Source organism: Polypterus senegalus, chromosome 3 (genome assembly GCF_016835505.1).
Source record: "Polypterus senegalus isolate Bchr_013 chromosome 3, ASM1683550v1, whole genome shotgun sequence".
NCBI lineage: Eukaryota > Metazoa > Chordata > Cladistia > Polypteriformes > Polypteridae > Polypterus > Polypterus senegalus.
The window spans coordinates 233,709,929-233,728,360 of record NC_053156.1 but is presented as its reverse complement, the minus strand read 5'-3'; the positions used below and the strand labels follow the sequence as shown (position 1 = coordinate 233,728,360).

The 18,432-nt window shown below is 35.4% G+C and overlaps 1 long non-coding RNA gene across 1 annotated transcript; it reads right to left on the bottom strand.

The window, feature by feature from the left end:
• Positions 1-3,763: 3,763 nt before the first annotated feature.
• LOC120525989 lies at positions 3,764-16,797 on the bottom strand. The gene is made up of 2 exons (XR_005633055.1): positions 16,452-16,797; positions 3,764-5,430 (listed from the first exon to the last, which is right to left on the bottom strand). It is a non-coding gene; the product is annotated as an uncharacterized LOC120525989 (long non-coding RNA).
• Positions 16,798-18,432: the final 1,635 nt, after the last annotated feature.

Sequence of the window (18,432 nt, the reverse complement as noted above, 5' to 3'; positions counted from 1 at the left end):
TGCTCACATTAGACTCAAGAATTAATTATGGAACATATAAGTAATGCATTGTATAATAAGAATCATGCAGTGCTATGTCCATATTAATAGGGTGGTAAACAAAATGCTTCCAGCATTGAATCTGCTTCATCGAATTCAGAATTGCAGTGGTTGGAGACTGTCATAGCAGCACTGGGGGCAAGTGCAGAAATCCCCCCAGAATGGGTGCTAATCGATTGCAGGGCATTGTCACATATGCCACAGTAAACTGAAGTCATCAAATAACCTAACCTTCAGATGTCTGATTTGACAGAAATTCCACATATTCAAGGTAAGAATTTACAAACTCCATGCCGGCAGTTCCTGGATTGGAACTCAAATATTTTGAACTTGAAATGCAGCAGCTCTAACCATTGTGCGTCCATGCCATTGGATGATAAGAGAGTATTTGTTTAGTTTGAATCTTTGAATGTTATATAGCTGAATTGAGGCCTTCCAGGTGCATTATAACGAAACAAGGAAAAAAAGAAGAAATAAAGGCATTAAAGGGTATCAGGGATAAATTTAGAAGTGGAAGCTGTGAAAAGCTATTAAAAGGAAGATAAACTTTAATGTTTGTTTATGCATGAGGTGTCAAAATATATATTTGTCAAAAATGAAGTCTGAAATATATAAAACAACAAAATAATCACGTGAAACAGCATTTTAGCTGAAAGATCGCTCAAATACTGTGCTGTAGCACTTGCCAATAGCACTGCCGCTGTGCACCAGGCTCAGGAGTGTGGAGGTCATCTACTTAATTCCTATTGCCACCATAAACTGAGATAAATGCACTCTACATACATAATTATATAATTACTATACACTGCTGTGAAAAAAAGTTGTACTTTATTAGAATAGGTACAAAAAATATTATTTGTTCATTATGGTGCCTTTATCTAACATAAAATTTTGGTTCAAGCCCTGAAAATATTAACTGTTAAAATTTGCTACAATAACAGAGAAAGAGTTTAACAAAAATGGCCACATGTAAGTATTCTTATTAGCTCAGTTAAGACCCACCGTTTAATAAAAGCTTTTTTAATTTGTAGGTATAGTGAGAAAAAATATCAAACTAAAATCTAAACCTGAAGATACCAATATTTAATACATTTTCCAAGAAATCTTTTTAAGAACAGCTTCTGTCCGAATGGTAGTAAATGGTTTCTAACCTGGCAGTGATCCAGGATTTAATATTAATGTTTATCTGATAAATCTTTGGCAAGATTAAGGTGTTCAAAGGCTCGAGGGTCTAACTTAAAGTATTTTTTGCAGCTGGAATTATCCTTGCTGACTAAGTGTTGATAGCATACAGTAATTCTTAGAGACTTAAATAGCACAATATCTTATATTCCTCTCTACTATCAGTTCTTATCATTAAGGGAAACCTAATTCATAAAGTTAATGAGCCAATTAAGGAGACATGACTACTGTTACAGACATGTCTAATATAAAGAATTAAAGTATTTTATTGACTAAACATAATATGAACCGTCCTGCAAGTAACAACCCTATTTATGGCCACTACCAAATAAACACTAGGCTTTACAAAGCTTTAGACTAAATAGTGCAGGCAGTGAGAAACTCCAATTAAAATATTAGAAGTTCTCCAAGGCCAGCCCGTCTAGGACTCACTCTGGCATGTCCATGGTAGCTCTAATTCAGAAGTGCAGGAGTTCCAGGGGCTACAAGTCTCAATTTCCTGACAAAGCTAGGAATGCACTACTGATTCATTTTGGCATTTGGTTTTTGTTTTTCACACATTTGTTAATTGAATATTATATTTTGTGGCTATTTTATTTACCTAATGAAATCTCATTTGAGATGTAAACAGTATGGCTGCAGTAAAGACAGACTTCTCTGAATAATAATAGATGTTACCCAAAGCAACATAGAAATGGTGACTTGACTCAATCAGGAAAACACTAATAAAGAATATGAACACTATTAGGAACAACATGAATTCATGAATTGATACCAGACATGAAATTCTCTAGGTGCAAAACTGAGGCTTACAACACTATTGGTCATGACAGGAGTTGTTATATGTCATTTGGGACCCTGAAAGTAATTCGTCATGCACACTCAGAAATAGTATTGGGCCAGGATTTGAAAGCTTCTTCTACTTAACAGACCACTGAGTTTGAGACTAAGAGGTGAACTTTGTCAAGGTCTAAACCAGGAGGAGTGAGAAAAGCCAAGAGTGGAGATGGAGACTAACTTAAGGAACCTGAGCAGGGAGCATTGGAAGGCTAGGTGGACAAGTGCTTATTTCATGCATAGGAATTCTGGGGCATTAGGTTTTTATTATTTCATCACTGCACTGTATATTTAGTTTTGTGTATGTAAATGTCCCTTGATAAATACTGTCATATTTTCACACTGCTGGCCAGTCTTTATATGGGTTTTGGTTGACTTATGAGTACCCATACAGTCCACAATAGATAATTAGAAGACACATTATAAAGTCCAGGAGTTTTTACATCGTATTCCTGGGATTTTAAGTTAATGTATAAATAAACTTAAGTTAGTGTCAAATCTGGTCATAATTGGCTTCGTAAACTTTTAAAAATGCAATAAAGTAAGCTCAAACAAGTGTTAAAGTGAAGTACTTTATTTTTATTTATAAATTTACAAAAATGTTTACAATAATATTACTCATACAAAAGATTGCAGATATACAAGGGAAAATTCCTAAAACGAATTAAAAGATATCTGATCAGAGAAAAGAAAGACATGATTAGCCTAATTTTGTCAAAAAATCTATGCCAGGGTTCAATCACTGTGTTTCCATAGAAGAAAGACCATCTTAAATGTGCATTTTACAGGCCAGTTTTGTTGTTGAATAATGATTTTAAGATCCTGGTGAATGTTTCAGCTAAAAGATTAGAAAAAGTGCTCGTTGCCATAATATCACAAGATCAGACTGGATTTGCACAAGAAAGGCATCAAACTAATTAGTGTTGGCAAAGAAGTCTTGTTCAGACTCACTTTTATCATCAGTAACTATCACTAGTTTACTAGAAACCTGATTATGCATAACTCACTTCAAATATGGAACAAATGCCGGAAACACTTTAGTAGAAAGAAGATATTCTCTGCTACTCCAGTGCATAATAATATTATAATTTAACCTTCCTTAACATGCACAGTATTTAAGTCACTGAAGTTGTTCTGTATTTGAACTTTTACAGATCTATGGATGAATCAGTTGTACACTCAGCAATACACAACTTTTAATGTATGGGTTGGAAGCACCTTTGGGGGGATCTTACCTATCTTCCCTAATCTTCCACCAGTATCTATGTTTAAATATAATTTATGTAGTAATAATAAATACATGAATAGTAATTTCATGCTTTATCAAGTTATTTCAAAGTGCACACCCCTACAATGACAGGAAAAGGGTCTCTCAAACAATTTCTTACACAAGGAATGGAATTCATTGGATCATAAAATTCACTTTTTTCAATTTGTGCAAAATATGGCATAATTCAGCTTAATATTGTGTGTAACACCTGTCTTTCAAGATTAAAATTCTAAAATCTAGCAGGGACAGAATTCTGACCTTTAAAAATTCTGGATGAGATATTGGAAAAATGCTATCCAAGCAATCTTTAAATACTAAATGGTTTCTTCTCATTTGTCAAACTATGAACCATGTCATCATATATGATCTACGGTGGGCTGGCGCCCTGCCCGGGGTTTGTTTCCTGCCTTGTGCCCTGTGTTTGCTGGGATTGGCTCCAGCAGACCCCCCATGACACTGTAGTTCAGATATAGCGGGTTGGATAATGGATGGATGCATCATATATGATAAATGTTGCACTGAGCTTGTTTGGTCAAAATTTTCCGGAAGAACATCTGCTCATATGTCAGATAATGCTTGGCTCACACTTGCTTCTGATCCCATAATAACAGTATCTTGAATAACATGGGATAAACATATGCAACAATTAATCATCAGTGATCATCATGTTCTACATCATCTTATCTTTCTTAATAGGAACAATCCAACCTTATCTCAATAACACAATGACAATTATATCTTATTTAAATATTCAAAAACTTTAACTTTATTTAGAAGGAATGCTGCAAAACATGTTCATATGAATATGAAAGAATTTATTATTGCTGTTCTAAAAACAGCCTGTCGGACCTCTGATTCAGTTGTAAAGTGTTAAATGTTTACTTTGGTATTAATATATGTTCATTGTCCAAATATTTATATTATATAAAAAAAATACAAGTAACTAAAATGAAATGCAATATCATTTACCTGCTATATATCCACATGGGGCGTCTTAAGCACATGTTCAGTATAAACATAACCATTGAATTCCCTCTTACCTTTAACCTTGTTTTCTTAAACAAATGATACATCTTTCTTATCTGTTTGTATTCTCCTTCAACAAAATTCTTTTTACATTCATTTTCCTAGTCTATAAAACCTTTACCTCTATCCACACACAGTTTCAGTTGTAACAACAAAAGAACAGAAACTCCCATTTATTGTAATTTAAGCCTTAAGGCCAAGAACCCCAATATAACTGCCATCATTTTTATTACTATTAGCCCTTTTGTGTGTTAAAAATTTCACTATATTTTGTACATAAGACAATATTGATCCTATGAACGTGTGAAGCTATGTCATTTTTCTGACTTTTACACCCCTGTCATGGAAAGAGATTCTGGATGACACCGGGATGCTACAGGGCCTATCCAGCAATTACATTCTGATTGGCTACAACCTCATGATCCAACATCTGGGATCCTAACCGGATATAACCGGGCTACAAAAAATACATAGCTCTCGTTGATTTAAATATTTGATAGATCGCTTACAGGCTAGACAAACACTATTTTACAATATGGCATCAGATCTCTATGTGTGTGTTTGTACTTATTGCTTTAAATGATCTACCTTCATACAATCAGAAATATTTAAATACTAATAAACAACTAACATAAGAAAACAATTATTCTATTCACATATTTACCTTTGTGTACTATTTTTTATTAGTTAATACATATTTAATTATAATTTATTCATTTTATTAATTTATTTATATATTTCTCTACATATTTGCCAGAAATACCATTAACTTTAAAGCAAAGTTAAAAAAAAAAAAGAATAGCTTTTGAGACATTCAAAATATCTGAAAAATTCCATATTCTTCCTATGATTTGATTTTGCTTTAACTGGAAACAGGACAGATGACACCAGCCCATCTTGCTCAGTTTTGGCTTCCTGCTGGTTCAATTCACGGTGCAGTAGCTGGTTGAAGGGGACCAAACCTCAGTAAGTCTCCCGACTTGGTTCCATTTGACCAGCCACAGCAAGGCGTGCGTCTTCGTTCTGCTTAGCTCTTTTTAAGGTAAGTGGTCCCATCAATATACAACAGCTCTTACCTAAAACACAAAGCAAAAAAGGAGGTTCATTAATTTCATAGCATTCACTAGTCTGAAAATGTTTATAGACACACAAGGTATACAAAAGAATGTTTATATCCTTTAAGTATGTTTGCCTTACTTTACCTAATATTAAATTTAACATTTATTGCACTACTATAAAGTGAAGGATTACAAAGTTGAACATCAGACAACATGCTATGTGAATCTGTGAAGCTGAAAGCTGCTGCTTCACTGCTTCTATTATTCCAGTAAGGGGCACACTGAATCTATTACATTATCTCTTGAGAGTGTTTATCAATATAAAAATGCTGCAGACACCGCAAATTCTATTCCGTCCGAATGGGAGAGCTGTGGAGAAAAAAATCTCCTTCTGCTGAGTGAACTCAATGAACATTATAAAGGCAAGAGGCAATGAACATACATAAAAAAATCCTTGAGTCAAACTATTTCACTTTGAACTTTGGTTATTCCCCAGTTTCAAATTTGCAGTTTAGTGTTATTTGATCTGAGCTCTAGACCTCTGGACTTACTTGATAAACAGAAACTTGCAGGTTTTGACTAACATTCACTGAATGACTAAGCATTTAACTTGCTTATACTCAAAGTATAAAAAGTGAAAGTGAACAATTGCAATGTATTGTGATCTTGTAAATGGCAAGTCTCTGCTAAAAGGTTGTATGACAACAGTTATTTAGTTCCACTGGAGAGCAAGACAACTTTATCTCTAGCACTCAGTCTCTACCACAGGTCTTCAAACAAAATTTCCTAATTTTGCAAACTGATCTTTACATTAGAGACTTTTTCCAAATCCTCTTTTGAACTCCTTCCATTAACCACCTAACCTACACTAACTTCTCAACCGCAGTTCACTTCACAGAGGACAGCAACATTCCTCATCAGCCACTTTGAGCTGGAACAGGAGCTGTTGTGTCACTTGAAAATATATCATCAACAATACTTTGAATCTGCTCCATCTGGTAAATACATTATTAAACAACAATTCTTTTGCCTGTGTTAAACTCTTATATACTCTTTTCTTGCAGATGTATCCAGCCATCTACATAGATGAAACAGGGAGACGACTAGTAGACCTTTTTAGAGAACATGTGTGAGCATTTAAAATTAAAGCCCTTACAAAGTCTGCTGTAGAAAATCTCACAGCTCTCAGTCATAGCTCCTCTGATCTTTCTATTTGTGTTCATTCACATGGCTTTAAAGACAACTTTCACAGAAAAACTGAAGAAGCAAAGCTCATTCTCAGGCTGCGATCACAGATTTCTCCAAGTCTTATTGACTAACCAACCTTTTAACCTTCGGATGCTCTTGTTGCCTCACCTTGTCCAAAAACATGCAGGTTAGCTGAATTGGTGATGCTAAATTGACCAGCTGGCGTGCATGTGTTCACCCTATGATGGGCTGGCACCCTGTCCAAGGCTTGGTCCTACCTTTAAACTCTATGATAGCTGAGGATGGCTCCAGATACCCTGGTCTGGATTGAGCAGGTTAGTAAATGACATGACCTTGTCTCCAAATCTCATAATGCAGACAGGGCACCAACTGCAATCAACCAACCAACCAACATTTATTTAGATAGCACATTTTCATACAAAAAAATGTAGCTCAAAGTGCTTTACAAAATGAATAGAAAAATAGAAGACACGTTAAAAAATAAACATAAGTCAACATTAATTAACATAGAATAAGTAAGGTCCGATGGCCAGGGTGGACAGAAAAAAACAAAAAAAAAACTCCAAATCAATCAATCAATACATTTAATAGATTCTATGTGATGGACATCAAACTGCAGTAGCATTAAAAGCAATAACATATGCACCACAACTAGCAACCACACTATATGTGAAACAAGTGGAGTATGGGGAACTTATGAGAGCTAATGGAAGAGCTCAGTAAATACAAGCAAAAACAGGCTGACCAGACATTTTATTTACTCTAATAAACCATAGAAAGCAAAGCATATTTAAATTAAATATTTTACCTGTAATGAAAAAGTAACTTAAAACAAATTACTTATATCTAATTAAATAGTTTTAACTCTTTTTTTTAAAAATATGTATTAATGAATAATAATGATTATTGCAAAATTATAACAGTGTGACTTATGCTTACTTTTTTAATGGTTTCCAGAATTTGATTATGTTTTTTATAAAATAAGACAAATTTGTTCCATTTTTGTCCAGTCTATATTATTATTTGTGAAAATATTTAATACCAATGTCAATACTACCAAGTTAACATTTAAAATATGTGTCAAATTAATAATATTGCTCACTTTAAGTTATCATGAAATACAAGGACACTTCAGAGCACTCCAATGCTCTGTCAGTGCCAACTCTGTCAAAGAACTGAGATGCACTAAGCCCCACCCCCAAGACCTCTTATTGGTCAAAGCTATTTTTTGAGATACACCTTGCAGCCAGGATGATTGGTCAGGTATTGGTTGATTTTAATACCATAAAGGATTTAATCCAAGTTAGAACTGGGTATTAGCACTGGGATATGAATGATTTCATGTGGAAGTTTTTATGTGCCAGCTGGGTAATACAGTTACAATTGGCAACTCATGCTAGCCAGGATCAGCTGGGGATAGTTATGGATAGTGACTCTTCAAGACAATGCTGCAACCCTTTCTTTGACCTCCCTCATAAGGGAGGTTTGCCTCCATTTACTGAGATGCTACTAACAGATTTCCAATGCCTGGAAAACAGTTTTCATTTAGCAAACTTTTCACCTACTTCATACCAATTGTTTATTCTGATCCTTTGCACCCCTTTGAGGTTATTAAATTTTTCTATCTCATTAGATGCAACTGCTTTAGTTTTTTAAAGACAACCACATCATAAAAAGCAAACAGAATAGTTTATTGCACCTTGGTGAATACCAAAATTTGAAAAAGACTCACTTCCAACTTCCAAGCTAACCAGTTTAACAATTTGTGTCAAACGCAATGAGCAAGAAGCACCGAAGTAAAACAGAGTCACAAAGCAAGAGCCCAAGAAGATCAATTTATATATTATTGCAATAATTTTTTATTTTGTGCAATTTAAGAGTTGGTAAGTGGGTGAATCTGTAGTGTAGATTATTCCGTCTAAAATATATAGAAAATGTTTATTTGCATTCAACCATGGTGAGTGAAAATCTTGCTTTATTGCTCATCACTGTTAATCAACAACTTTCACGTTGATCTATGCATAGCATTAATGTTAAATTCAGATTTAGTTTCACATTACAGTGTCCTTTATATAATATGTAAGGTGAACAGAGCTATGTGGAAACTATAAAGAAAAAGTTTTAAAAAAAGTCTATTGCACACTCAATGTGAAAAAGTCAGTTACATTAGAAGAACAGTCAAAGGACTCGGCTCGCGTCTATTGAGCTAGACATCTCCAGTCTTTCTGAAGGAGGGCTCATGTCCATAACATGACAGTCTCACTTTGAATTGATATGCTCTGTCTGCTATTTATAATTCAATGTAATTATTTTCAGACCTCCTTTAATTGGATAAGAAGCATAAATGTCATAAATGCCAAAAATAACAATGGTTGGAACAATCCGGAACAGCTCATTAAAGTTCTTAGACACCTTTGGATTCTTTCAGAATGACAAGTCATTTTCAAACACCCTGCTTGAGCAAATCTACACAATTCAGTTCAGTTAATGGATGTGTGAAACACACAAAAGAGAAACAGATTCAGGTCAACATTGTAACATGGATTTTAACAAAGGTGATTATTTCTATAATTTGCAATAATGTCATTATCAGATATGCCTTATACACAGTCGGAAAGAAAACAGAAAACGCAGCATAATAAAAAGGAGCAACGCTGTAGCACATTATTATTTCTGCCACACAACTTCCAGTTATGACCTAGGAACTTCCTGTAAAGAGCTCAGCTATTCTTTCCCAAAGATGTGCATGTTGGGTTAACTGGTAATTCTAAATTGGCCTTTCATTTGGATGTGAGAGGGCCTTTAGTTGTTTCTGCTTTGGGCCCAATGCCACACATTGTCTCCAGGTGACCCTGATGGATGGGTAGACCACAGATCCCTTAATGGGATAACGGAGTATTGGGTGTATTTGGAAAATGAGTAAAAAAAAATATCTTGAATGTGTCATAGTAGTTTATACCTGAGGTTTTGGGTTCAAATTCTACTGACTCAGTGTTGCAATGAGCAAGTCATCTCACCTGCCTGTGCTCCGATTAGAAAATCAAAAGAAATGTAACCAATTGTATCTCAAATGTTGTAAGTCACCTCAAACAAAGGTGTCAGCCAAATAAGCAGAGAATGATGAAATCGTAGATAGCAAACTTGGTTTTAAATACTACCATAGATAGATCATGGAATCAGCAAAAACTCTCAATACAGATGTCACACAAGACCCTTTTTTTGGTACTCTTCTTATAATAATGAGTAAAGTGGACATTATACTGAAGATGACCATTAAACAGGAGACATGACTGTCATCTTACCACGGGAAACATCCTAACACAAATATAATATTGTTAACGTGGTCACATTGATGTGAAACTTTAATTTCCATGAAATTACTCAAGAACATTTTCTATTAATTCATCTCTCCATTCATTTATTATCTATTTATCATCAACCACGTTAAAACATATGCAGGACTATAAGGAGCAGAAACTATCCCATCAACACTGGACTCAGCTAAATCAATTGAATTACCTACAAATTGCTATTACAACCACTCTCCATCCATCTTCTAATTGTGCACAAATATAAAAATGCAGCAACAGACATTTTGCCAGTTTTGAAGTTTGTTGATCATAAAGAGAATAAAATACTGAACACCACATAATCCTGATAAAGATAAATCGAAACCAGAGTGATCAGTTAATTGAACTTGTAAGAAACACAGACATTGCAATTTAATACGTGAATTCATGAAGTCACAGGTGGAATAATCTTGTTCAGAATGTTAAAACTGTGATTTTGAAACCCAACTTCTTGAAAGTGCTGCACAGATATAACTATTGCTGTTTAAATTTATCATCAAAACCTTAAAGAGTTAGTATAAAATTTTAATCGACTCACAATTGGTTTTCAATCTCAATGTGCATAAAAATTGGCAGACTAACTTGTATAGAATAGCCTCCTGCTCTTTTTAAAAATGCTCTTATAAGTGATTAGATGTGACAGATTCTTTCACTTGGATGCAGAGCTTTTGATGGCATTTCCACAATGTTTGTTTCAAATTAACTCAATATTATATGCAAATCTTTACATTTTATTTGGTAGCAGAAGCAGTAAGCCTATATCTCTGAGAACAAATCCGTGCTCGGATTTACTACAATCCGAGAACCTTCTGGGATGATCTGTTCTGCCACCCCAGCCTTGGAGCCCATTAGCACCTGTGGCCTGTCACTCGGCTCCTAACTGCCAGGAGCTAATCTTCGATGTCTCCAGCTGTGGCTGATACAGAATTCTGTCAGTTCCAGTAATGTGCGGCACGTGCCATAAGAAGTGAACAAAAGCAGCATTTTTAAGGCCCAGTGGGCTACTGGGGGCCATTTGTGCTCTTCATCACAGTCCTGACAAGGTTAGGAATTCAAATACAGCTGCTGGTATCTCAAGGGATGAGCAAACACACTGAGGGAGTATGGCTGCATGTGAAGTGAAGCACTTTTCACAAGAAATCATTTCTAATTCAGGGCTAGGACAAGGAAACTAATGATGAAAGAAACATGAAGAATAACTAGCTGAATTTAGTCACAGCAAACCGGTGGCTTTCCAGTACAAAATTCTTTCAATCAATTTCTCTACTCTTGTTTAAGAATTCAGATTGTACTGTATTAAAATTATAACAATGATGTGTATTATAAAGATTGTATGGCATCTGAAGAGTGAATTTACAATGTGTGGGTCTATTGTTTATCTTATTTTACTGTAACAGTTCAAACATTAGCGAATGCTCAAGATGGATTGAGGAATGCAATACAAAAATTCAGAAATTGAGAAAGGAGAAATCAATTCCATTAACATTTAGCGTCACACTTCAGTTCTCCATCTACAATGCTTACAAAGAATTCAGAATGACTAACTGTATATAAGCTCTTTAGAACATGTATTATCATTTACTGGATTATGTTAATGGTGTGAAGGTAACTGGTATCTGCTTATCATTTCTGCAGTACTTAAATGTTTAATACCAACGTCATTAACGTATTACACTCTTACTATATATATATTTGTGTGCAAGTAACACATAAATTATGAGTATGTACATTTTTACAACATACTTCAATTTTATTCAGTAAATGAATAATTTCCCCTTGGGATTAATTAATTAATTAAAGTATCTATCTATCTATCTATCTATCTATCTATCTATCTATCTATCTATCTATCTATCTACCTAAAATACTGATTGTGTATATAATACAAAAACACAAACAAAATATATTTTATTACATTTTCATTATATTATGTAGAATGTGAGTTAATGTAAAATAATCTAACACTGTAAGGCCACAAGATGGTGCTGTGGATAACACTCTGCCTGACAGTTCCTAAGTCCTGAGTTTGAGTCCCATTTTGTCACCATCTTATGTGGCTTTCGAATGTTCGCCCTGTGTCTGCCTTGATTTTTTTCCAGGTACTCCAGTTTTCCTGTGACATGCTAAAGATGTGTGTGTGTGTGTGTGTGTGTGTGTTTGGTTAACTGTAGACACTGAAGTGTCCCCAAATGAGTAAGTGTTGGTGTATGCATGGGTTTAACCTGTGTTGAACTGGCAACTCAGATCTAGGTGGCACCTTGGACTGTGCTGGACTGGCACCTCCTCCAAGTTCAGCTCCTGTATGACTCTGCCTTACATGGATCCAATGGATTTAGTGGATGGTAAAACAAAACTTAAGCCTGCTGGAGTAAGGAATAACAATAAACTAAAGGTTCTGGTGCTATTTGATGATAATTTGGACTGATACACAACAATTTTCAAAAAATTTAGCAAATGCACATTTTCACAGCATCTGGCAGTATTTTATAGCACTTTATATTTGATAGGAAATGCAAAACGTTAGATAAGCAAAGTGTCTGAAAACATATCTGTGCTAACTAAGAAAATTGGCCAATTTATTAACTTGATATTCTTTTTATCTTGAAACACCTTGGGGTGTCACATTGTTTAATGTTCTGTGTATCCTCCTAATAACACCGAGTGTGATGTGTGACTAACTTGTGTCCCATCCTAGGTTACTCTCTGCTTTATTTTCTGCAGGCTTTGTTTCACTCTGATCCTGTAATGGACAAAGTGGATATTTAATTTCTTCCCATGGACATTTTTACATATTATAGTGATTTGGTAATACTTTTAATGAGACTGAAAATGAATGAAACTGAAACTGAATTTCCCTATTTAATTGGACATCTTGTTTCGATTATAGTATACTTTTATTTGCAAAACATAAAATGCAGAAATATCAGTTCAGAGGTCTACCTTGTCTATTACAGTAAGTCAGTGTAGTTAGACAACTTAAACGTTCATTCATATTATTTGATGCTCATTAAATATACACTGTATTTTTCAATTATTCATAAAGCACAGAACACTACACACTTAGGTTTGTACTTTTTGGTACCAGTTAAGTGAACCAAAGTCAACAGAAGGTTATTAAACATATTTTGTATTATGTAATAGCAAGTGAGAAAAGGCCATTTTTTTATAGCTACTGCCAAATGATGATTTAACAGACACATTATTAGCCTAAGGGTAGTACTGATTTTTCTTTTTTAAATGAGCTCTCATAATTTTTTATGATTACTATGGAAGATGTGGCCATAACAGGGTCAACGTAAAGGGCAGAAGTGACAGGGCTTGTTTTTATTAAACTTTTGGCCCATTGATAATAATACTCACTGACTAAAACAGCCAAAGTAAAGGTTGGCTGATGAGCCAAAAAGGAATATCGAAAACAAAGGAAGAAAAGAGAGAAGAAGCAGTGGGGTACCTAGGCTAACATCAGAGAAGAAGCACATTTCTGTGCCAGTGAATATCTTGATGGCTTTCAAACTATTAACATATGTTCCAGGACATCTTTATTCTTAAGGGTTAAACAGGATTAGGAAAAAGGAGAAACACAGATGGCTTTTGTATCTGAAACCACACACTTCCTTACATTCCATAATTGTTTAATTCATATGGGGATGCAAGGAAGCATGTCATCTCAAGAGACAAGAGATGTGAAGTCCTCACAAAGCAAATAACCATACTCCTTAAAATGGACTTGGATGGAACAGGTTCACCATATTTAGAATAGTAACCCAGACCCTTCCAAAACCTTATCCAACACATCTAATCAAGGTTTTGGTTTTAGCTTTATATTCACATGTTTTAGTCAAATACTACCAGCCATTTGAAAAATATAAAATTGAAGCATCTGGATTTTTAACTTATTAGAATTCTTCACTATGGGTATTGCAAATAGCCTGGTGTTCTGGATTCCACCTTGTGCAGTTGCATCCCAGATAATACTTTTAAAGCATTTTTATACTTGTGTTCAAAATGACTGACACTTAGAGGCACTGTCAACAATCACAATCACCTTTTCCACAAAGCACCGAAGGAAATCGATATATAGTTTTTAATTAATTGCCAGAAAGCCTTTCCTAAGCTGCCTGTGGAGCGTGACCATTGAACGTCATCAAATAGAAGATTCATAGATGGGGCTACTCAACTCTGTACATATAGTGTTGCGGCTGCTGAAGGTTTCCCCTACTAATTACTTAATTCTTTGAACTCCACCTTGCTTCTTCATTTCCCTTTACCTACACTCAGTCTGTAAATTCAGAATTAACCTGAGAAATGAAAACTTAGCACTACACAGATGTTTTTCATTTTAATTAATATTTGGGTGTTATTCCTTTTTCTTAACTACAGGCTTTAACTAATTAAATGGCTAAGGTATAAATTATATTGAAAACAAAGATGTTATGTAGAGCACATAAAAGCCAACATGTTGGTTTATTGAAATTGAACTAGAACACTTGGAAATAGAGAATTATTAAGACATAAATGTCACAGATTACACTTCTGTGAACAAAACGTTATTCACCAGAATGCAGGTTTATAAATGCTATTGGTTTATAAATGCTATTGTTAAAACCCAACTAATGGATCTGAACTCAAAAATAGGAAAATAAGAAGTCTGATTTAAAAATAGGATCTATGGAAAAGCCAAGATGTTCAGGGTCATCAATAATTTAATAGCGATTCTTTGGGTGCCTTTTCTTTTCAAGCTTTACTTTGTAATGTGAACAACACAATATTCTAATACTGTCTTGTCTTTTCTTAACTGCTGTTCTTTCAAAATGCCTTAGGAAAAAGTGCTTAGGTTGAGTAGAGTGGGGTCTTTCAATACCTGGTTTATAAAACTTTGCCCACTTGGACAGTTCAACCCAAATTCCAGCTCTAGATGTGACCCCATGTACCACACAGCTTGCTATCTGCAACTTACTTTCAATTCATGGACTTCTCAGGTTGCACAAGGCTATAAAAAACTTTGGCCTCCAGTATCAAACTGCCTGACATGCCAGCTGTCATCCCTGATATTTATGCCAGGCTGAATTAACATTTGCTGTTGCACCCTTTCCTATTTCATCAAGTATTTCTCTGTATTTCTCTGAGATAGAACTGTAGAAGGAGCACACAAATTTTATAACATCCGCAAGGCTTCACTTGGTGCATTGTTAAGGTTGAGGCCCTCAGTAACATTATGTTTTTCATTAATCACACTCTAATATAATACATCATAATTAGCTAGCTTTTAAAGCAAATAGTAACCTATTTGTTGATTTTGTTAAACCTATTTTTCCTTTACTGAGTGCTGAAGCATAGATAATGATCAATCAGGTTTGGTGGCCAATCAGGTGGAATGTCAGTCTAATATAAATCATATGTGCCCGTAAATCCCCATTCACTCACACCATGACAATTTGGACTTAAAAATGAACTTAAGACGTAAATCTCTGGGAGCAAATTGGAGAACCCAAAGAAAGACAACACAGACATGAACAGAATGAACGAATACCACACAGTAATTGAGAACTGGACCTATGTCAACGGAACTGTAAAGCCCCGAGATTTACTACTGCACCACCTACAACCCTGCATGGTTTTAATCAAAAATTACTTTGCAGCACATTTTATTTTTATTTCCCTTGGCCCTTTTCAATATTTATAGAATGTTGAATGAATTACAAAACCTCTATAATATTTATGTCATATATAATACAAAACATTAATAATATTTGAAGCTATTTGACAAAACAGATTTTTTTCCTATTATTCTGAACTTGCTCTTTATTCTTATAATAATATGATAATAATGGAGTACTGTATAACAAGCTCATTTACTCATATCGACAGGATACTGAGAAAACATTTTCCATCAAAAGTATTGGATTTCATAAAATCCATTAAATAAAACCTATCTAAATGGTTCTGTACAGCAAAACAAAACATATCAATTAATGACTATTAGTTGTTTTCATGAATTTATACTGTTGTGCCACATATTGTGCATCTGGAAATGTTATTGATCTGCTCATCTTGATCTGCAGAACTTTTCCATGAAAGGAAACCATAGAGAATTACCTGCTATGTAGAAATCAGCCCTGAATGGAACAGCACATTCTTGCCCTCACCCACACTCACATTTTCCATACTGTATCCAATAATCACCTAATCTGAATGTCTTTGTAGTGTGTGTGCAACTTGGAGGAGCTGGAGAAGAAGTATTCAAACACACGGGTGAATGTTTGAAATTTACACAGACAGCCGCCAGGCTAATTGAAACGATTTTTAAGTTATGCCTTATTTCCATGTCTTTAGCAATTTTAATCCAAGTTAAGTTAGACCTGTTAAGTCAGCAACAGCACTATCTGGCCTTCTCCTATATTCCCCTGACACAAAAGTTGCCCAATTCTGACAAGTCAATGCACATAGACATCCCTAGCCCCATCTTCAATGAAAACGTACCTTTAGATATTGTGGCTTGAAAACGTCTTCCCTTGTGGCATTTATTTTAGCTTCTCTCAGGTTCTTTTTTCCTCCAAGCTCCACCAGCCTCCTGGCATATCATCCTCACTGGCCATCTCCTGGATTGTGTCCAGCACAGGCCTCTCCACCCGGCCTTTTCTATCTGTGCTACTCCCCCTGCAGAGCGGCCTCCCACCTGTTGGTGTCCTTTACAAACCAGGGCCTCTCCTACACCTCCTGTCCGCCCCAATCACAGTGGTGACAGGGTAGCACAGCCTCTGAAATCACACCGCTCAGCTGTTCGCACTCCACTCGAGACACCCTATACTCATGGCTCCCCATTACGCAGAATGTCACTGGCTCTTTACGAGGGCTCATGGCAACAACTGCACAAAGCCCGGCCTTCTTTCTTTTTATTAGTACGGAGGAAAAATGGTTTAGTGAGCACAGCTGAACAGAACTCAAACTGACTGAAGGCTTCTTTTTTTTTTTTTTCTTTTGCAGCTGTAAATTGACCCCCACCCTTAGGAAACAAATGGGCCAAGGTAGAATGATAGCGCAGAGGCAAGGCGACCAAATGGATAAGTCCTAATTAGGGATCTAGATGAGAAGGGGAAAGCCATACAGACACAGAAAGTTGGACTGTAAATGCAATGAGCTTGACACACCCACTTGTCAGATTGTTATGGAAAAACAGCTACCATTTCCAGCTTCAATTATTAATCCCCAAAAGATGTATTAATCTTGAAAACAAACGTAACATTCAATTCCAGTGAAGATATTGCAGCTCATAAGCCATTGAAAGTGCCAAGTTTATTTCAAGACAATGCCACACAGATTCTTTGGAATGACAGATACGTGTTTTACATGTCAGGTGACATAGTGAGACCAGTCGTTCCAATTGCTGCCTCATCACCTCCTCAATTCAATTTGCCTGACCCCCAAATTTTTAGATAACAGGATTTTTGAATACTTTATCCTCTTTAAATTGTGCCTTAAAAACAGTTGCACATTCTCAGTGGTTAGATGACTACGCTGACCACTAATCCACATGTTGGTGGAGTACAAATGCCTACCCATCCAAACTGACAATGACTCCATTCTCTATTCAAATGCTACAAGCAGGAGTTAGAACAGCATCCCTTGTAGTTTTTGAACAGTGTTTTGTGGTAAATTACCAGCTTACTGTATGTGGCTCGGTTAATGGTAAAGTGCATTTTTGGCATTCATCTTCATTTTGAATCTTTATTATCAGTATAGCAAGTGAATTGAGCTCCCTAATTAACAAAGATGTGAATTTTTGACATATGACATGTTTATCTTAATTGACATTTCTTAAAATGTTATTGTGAAGATAAGGAAGAGGAACGCTGGAAAAACTCAAAGACACAACCATAGAACTTTTTCCTTTTCTTATAGAGAGTTTGTTAATGGAATAATGAAAAATCAATTAGTTAATTGAAAATCTGACAAAAAAAGTTGTAGCGAATGTTCATTCTTACTTCATGTGAAAGTAAATTTTCACACTGGTAGCTGTTCCAGCTCCACTTCAACCAAAATGTCAAACTGTATGCACCCCATAAGTTTTTATCTGATGTTAACCCTGCCTATATCTAAATCTTAACAATTTGTGTGATGTTTTCACGTTCTTCCTGTATATTCTCACGTCTGAAGAAATTTGCTTGGTCAGTTTCCCTTTTGGTTGCGAAGATAGAGGAAGAACAAACAGTGAGTGCCCTGGGATTTAAACTTGAGCAAGGCTGGCACCAGTGAATAGATATCACTAGGAACTGCTTTAACACAAAGGTGAGACAACCACTGGATTGAGAGTGCACAGTACTGCTAAAGGAGAACTTCCCTTCTCTAGTGACCAGCCTAGCCCCTGACTTTCAGGGTGTCTTCATTTTACAGTGGGATCATTCAGTTACCTCACTGCTACATTCACCCCCTTCACTAGAAGTTAAATTGAAACTTGTTCAGT